This window comes from Acyrthosiphon pisum, chromosome X, assembly GCF_005508785.2.
Source record: "Acyrthosiphon pisum isolate AL4f chromosome X, pea_aphid_22Mar2018_4r6ur, whole genome shotgun sequence".
Taxonomy (NCBI): Eukaryota; Metazoa; Arthropoda; class Insecta; order Hemiptera; family Aphididae; genus Acyrthosiphon; species Acyrthosiphon pisum.
Genome location: NC_042493.1, coordinates 121159496 through 121165644, shown reverse-complemented (window position 1 = coordinate 121165644; position 6149 = coordinate 121159496). Strand labels below are relative to the sequence as shown.

Genomic DNA, 6149 nt, shown 5'->3' with positions numbered 1-6149 from the left:
AGTGATCATTCGGAACATTCTATTAATGAGCGAATAATACCTTGGTCGCGTCATTGACTGCATATACTTAAGACACATACAAGTTATTTTCTTACCAACGAATAGTATTTCAATCATTCAATCACGCGACCAAGGTATCATACGCACCTTCAAAGCTATTACAGATCTTCAGTAAGGGGAAAAGTTCTCGCAGTGATTGATAATGGTCTCGATGTGCCAGAGATTCAAACCAAAGAAGAGTTTTTTAATGCGGTAACGAATTCCCCTTATTGCTGATCTGTAATAGATTTGAATGTACGGATGAGACTTTGGTCACATGGTTGAACGATTGAAGTAGTATTCGCTGGTAAGAAGATAACTTTTATGTGCCTTAAGTTTATGCAGTCAATGATATGAGATAATGAAATGTTCCGATTGAGCTCTTTGTCCCAATTGATCAGCCAATCGTTGAATGTTAATGTATTTAAAAAGTGTATTTAAATATCTAAAAATAACATCCAATTTAAAACAAGTTTATGGTAGTAAATTTATAGTAGTAAGCCCTTTAAGTCAGACTCGCGTAGTTTGGCGCGGGCCGTTCTGAGCGGGGCTCTTTCTGCGTTGAAGGCGCTTCTGAGGTAGAGGACGTCCTTTTTATCCTGAGATGGAGAGCCGGGATTTCTTTTCCCCGACTCCGCTAGTTTTGTCTGCAGGAGACCCGCTTCTAGGACACCCGTCCTCGGAAACCTGGAGGTTGGTGTGACCGGGAACTGATCTGCCCCTTCGTCTCCTGCGGTGGAGGTCCCTATGTCAGTGCTTTTCTGGTTGTAAGCCATTTCATGGTTTACTGGGGCCAACCCAGACTAAAAAAAACCTTAAAACTCTAAATAATACAGTGTGTACTCAATTAGATATGATATTATAATAATTGAAATAATCGTAACCAATACCGTGTATCTACCACACGATTCCGGAGGACACCGGTGATTGCAGAGTGGTTGCATATAGTTCGACCTTCAACATTCAAACAAGGTGAGAGCATGAATTATTTTATTTAAAAACGTATTTACCATTTTACACAAAAACATAATAATATTCAGTTGTAAATTAAAATAATCAACAACGCTGTATCATCGTCTTTCGATCCTTTACTCCTCCTAATATATTTTACAATGGAATTTTAGTTTAGATGAAAATATTTTATGAAGATTAGGTTTTAATATAAATATAATATTGAATATGATTGCATACATCCGATATGTTGAATTATTCAATTTCAAATCAATAAAAAAAAATTTTCAAATGTAATATTAAAAAATAACGTCTTGATAAGCATAAAATATGTATGACACTTTTTCGCAATAAAAAAAAAATAATTTGTTGAATACTATTTAATGCTTAATTTAAATATATCATTTTTACTAATTTGAAATTCAGTAAAATACAGCGAAATGTAATAACAAAATATAAATTAAAATTAAATAAATTTCGTAAATATTTGATGACTTTTACTTAGTACCATACAAAGGATGAAGACAAGGCACAACCTAGGATATGATGGTTCAACTTCAGCACAGATACATTGTAAAAATTCATTATTTTCTGTTGATAATAAAACATTTTAAAAAAATAAAACAAAACTATTAGTAAAATTATTTTATAAAAAATTATCAAGACAAAACTTTATTTTACGCTTGAGATGTTTTTATAAATGGTCATCTTTAATTTAAACTCTTCAATACAATATTTTTTCATAAAACATAAAAAAGAATGTATGATATAATATTTAAAAAAGAAATGAAAGAATGTTTTTTTTAAAATATTTTTCTAGTATTTATTTATATTTATAGATGGTTATTTACATATTTATCACATCCCCAATGAATAACAATAATAACCTTAAGTTACATAACACTCATTAAATTATTTTGAAGTACAGAATAAAGATAAAATTAATTATACACACTATATAACAAGTACTTTTTTAAATATTCTTATCACATTGCATTTTAACTTGTTAACTTTTAATATACCGTGTTTCCTATAACTCTATTGTATTTGGGCATATAATATACCAGTTGTGTATAAAATACAAACGTGCTTTTACCACATAGGTATGCAAATTAGCTAACCTGTACAATCAAACATTTATGTTTGAGATTTTTGGTTGTTATTTAACTTATTTATTCAAATATACATTTAAGAGCTTTCGGATTGTTAGACCACGCCAGGGGCTCATATATATATGCATTTATTGAATAATACATAAAACCATAGGTAACTAATTGACCATATAAATGATCAGTTGAATTTTAAACTTACAGTTATTATACACAATAATATTAACACGTATAAAACATTTTTTTTTTAATTTAAAGCAATTGCATATCAATGTTAATGCAGATGTGGTAGATAAGAAGAAATAGCTATTATTTAAGTATACACAATTTATAGTTTAGTTAAAATGTACCTTGTAATAAAATAAAGATTCAAACATTTTGTTTTATTAAAAAATATTTTAACTGTAGCTTATGTAAAAAAAACGGAAAAAAACTTTAATTCATAATTCAGAACCAAATTATATCATTCATTCATTATTTTCAATTAAATATATATGTTACTATTATACTGTAAATGTACTTATGAATTAATAATCATCAGCAAGCATAAAATTATTTTTACTTGATATAATAATTTAAACTATTCTTAAATAAAATGGAAATTTTCATGACAAAATATAACAATTTTATTTGTAATAAAAAAATTAAATTACCACACCAATTGTAGAAGTGTGAAAGTAACCAGTCATCACAAGAAGTAACCTTTGTAGTATATTACAACAACAAAATAATGCATTATGAAACATATGACAATGTAGTAGGTTGACCATTGATATAACTAATGAATATGGATGTGGGGCAAAGGTTAGTTGTGGACATTCCAGAAAATAGAGGATATCTTATGTGCCTTAAAGGTGAGGAATGTAAGGTTATAATATGTGGATAATAATATAATTATTATGATTCTATTGGTACATTAAGTCAATACATAAGAAATAGTTTATCTTCCATCATAATTAAACATGAAATTCAACAGTCTATCAAAATTTAATAAAAATAATTTACACTATTAGCAAAAGGTATTATTTCTGGAGAGTTTTTAATTAATTTTTGCTGTTAAACATTTATAAAAATACTAATTTCTTATGATTTAATTTTTAAACTAAAGGCATATAGTTTAAAGGCGTTCATTTCTAATTGGGACTGACGAAACCTATTTTACCCCTTATTTTAAAGATGGAAATAATGTACACCCAGTGAGAGGGAAATTATATGAAAAATACTGTAATCTAAAAAGCAAATAAATAAATCAATAGAAAGTTATTGTAACACCTCAGCCTACAGAAAACGATATTTTAATTGATGTCGGTATTAATTTCTTAATTTAAGATCGTACCTAAATATTTTATATTTATTTTAACTTGTAATATTCAATTATTAGAGTGTAAAGAAAAAATATTATGGCTTAAGAATAACACATAACCAACCCAAACTCTACATAAATATTGAACTCAGACATCAAATTATAGATTGACAATAAAAGAAAATTGTATTGAACTTTATCATGCTTTTAAAAGTCCATCTGGTCATTTATTAGTGAGTTTTATGTTTAAATGCTAATGTTAATAATACAACATCGTGCACAATTAAATTAGGTAATGTATTAATGTAGGTATTACAATATTTCAAAGATTTCAAAATTTAATACGATATTCCTTTTAAGTTTTTCCATCACAATCAACAAAAAAAATTACTACTTGAAAGTCAAATTTAATTTTATGTGCATTTAAACTTCTAATATTAAAACATTGGATAGCTTCGTTTTTCATATACAATGATATAATAATTATTGTCATAAACATAATATCATTAATCTTCAAATGTGCAGTTCTAAAAAATGATATTAATTGAGAAATATGCTTTGAAACTACAAAATCACAAAATGCACAAAACTATGCATTATAAACTTTTAATTTTTTTTTTCGTATTTTTGTGAAATAAATTAATATCATGCTTCAGTGGCGTGTAACAAGGGTCCAAGCGTTGCTCAGGCAACACCTTAATTAATATGGGTGGGTAGGTATTGATAGAAGAATTATAGGAAAATTTAGAGGTTGGTATAACAGTATTGTGAGGGGTAGGTCACCTAAAATTATTTCAGCAACACCAATTTTTTGTATGATACACGCCACTGTCATGCTTACTTACAAATAGCTAAAAAAAAACAACATTAAAATGCAACAACTTCCGGGCCCTACTCATAACTTATTGAATAATGTGAGTAGAAATGTTAAACTTATACCATTTTTCTTACAATTATACATTATTTTCAATTAAAAAAAACCTATTTTTTTGTGTTATGCATTACTAACTGAAATATTAAAATATAAATAATTAAGTATATACCTAAATGTATTTGTATTGTACTAAGGTAAATTTATTATATCCGTACCTATATAGTTTACTTATATTATTTAAATTAAATTCGACTGTTGAAAATCGAATTGTTGATAACTTATATATTATCTTATTGTAATATTTTATTATTATAAATTATACTAACGTTTTGTGTTTTACAAATAAAACCGAATAAAAAAAAATAAAAAATAGCGATTTAAAATCTCAGTGGACCAAACGTCTAATCTTAATAATTGACGGGGACGTAATGTCCGCGATTCGATGTACCTATCGTTGTATACATACTCGTGGTTCCGAAGTAATACACGGGTTTCACGTGCTTGCAGCCGAAGTAAAAATAAGCAGCAACTAGTAACAAAGTTACAGTCTCGGACACTCTGCACGATGGACAGCCATTGCCCTTGCCCTGGATGATGTGGTCAGTGTCCACCGCTCCGGCCTTCATGATGAGACTGAAGTATAGTGCACGCTCACCGGTACCGAATCAACAAGTTCTCGCCGTCGAAATTTGAACCAACCTAGCATAGACAATGGATAAAATAAGCAAAAGGCACGCAAACAAGTGTTTTCCGGATACGTGAAATCGACATGAGCGTCGACGGACGATGAGAACGGTAATATAATAATATTATAATATTAAAACGCGTCGTATCAATCGTAATAATAATATTATTACCTATTAACGTTGTGCCGGCCGATGGCGTACCGAACGGGCAAAGATCGCCGTCGGGTTTTAGAGGTGATGTGAAGGACACGATGCATACGTCTTGAGTGGAGCAGTTGTAGCACCGTCGACGAAGGAGTGAAGTTTAGAAATAAATGGCCGACCGGTCCGCAGTTGTGCACCGATGCCGTACGGCGCTACGCAGTAACTGTACATACGTCAGCTATACGGCGTTGTATTTATTCACTCGTTTTACCCATAGATATTAAATAATTAATGGCTACAATAACAATACAGTGGGGAGCGTGCAGTTAACGTGGAAGAGAGAAACACTATTTCCGTCATTGCCTCTCATTCTAGTAGCTAAAATCGTAATAATTATGCGTATACGTGTACATCAATTTATTTGTGATAAGACCTCTATAATTGTATGTTCGTTGTAAGATTAATCATAAATGGCCTATCCATTATATAATATTGTATCAATCTAATTTCACGTGAACAACTGAACTATGATGACCTACACGGCCGAACGTTCACACAATCACACGGTTAAATTTCCAGTGCCTATCATTCTGCTGACTACGACAAACGAACCTACAGCGACATAATAATATTATTCTCGACGGTGACGTCAGAAATACGCACTGGTAATATTCGTATCGAGATGATTGCGGAGGACCACGGCGGCCGTCGTCGTGTTAAAACAATGACGAGTAAATGTGATAAATTTTTTCAAAATTCAAGCATTAAATGCATATAAAAAAAAGTGTTCCTATATGTATTTATTTTCAACTGCTATTGTAATAATACATCAGGAGCCTTGTATTAAATGTTCACTCATTTTTACCCAACAAATACAATTTTATTAACAATTATGGAAAAAATACTAAAAAATTTTAAAACTGACAATGACCATAAACAGCTCAAAAAGAGTCAACACATTTTCAAAATGTATGGCGAATAGAAAATAAATATATACACATTTAGTGAAATGTTCATATATCTACAGTTATTTTGTTTTTGAA

At 29.8% G+C, this 6149-nt stretch overlaps 1 long non-coding RNA gene across 1 annotated transcript; it reads right to left on the bottom strand.

The window, feature by feature from the left end:
* Positions 1–4034: 4034 nt before the first annotated feature.
* Positions 4035–5326, bottom strand: LOC107885880. Its single transcript, XR_001680561.2, has 2 exons — positions 5134–5326; positions 4035–4975 (listed from the first exon to the last, which is right to left on the bottom strand). It is a non-coding gene; the product is annotated as an uncharacterized LOC107885880 (long non-coding RNA).
* Positions 5327–6149: the final 823 nt, after the last annotated feature.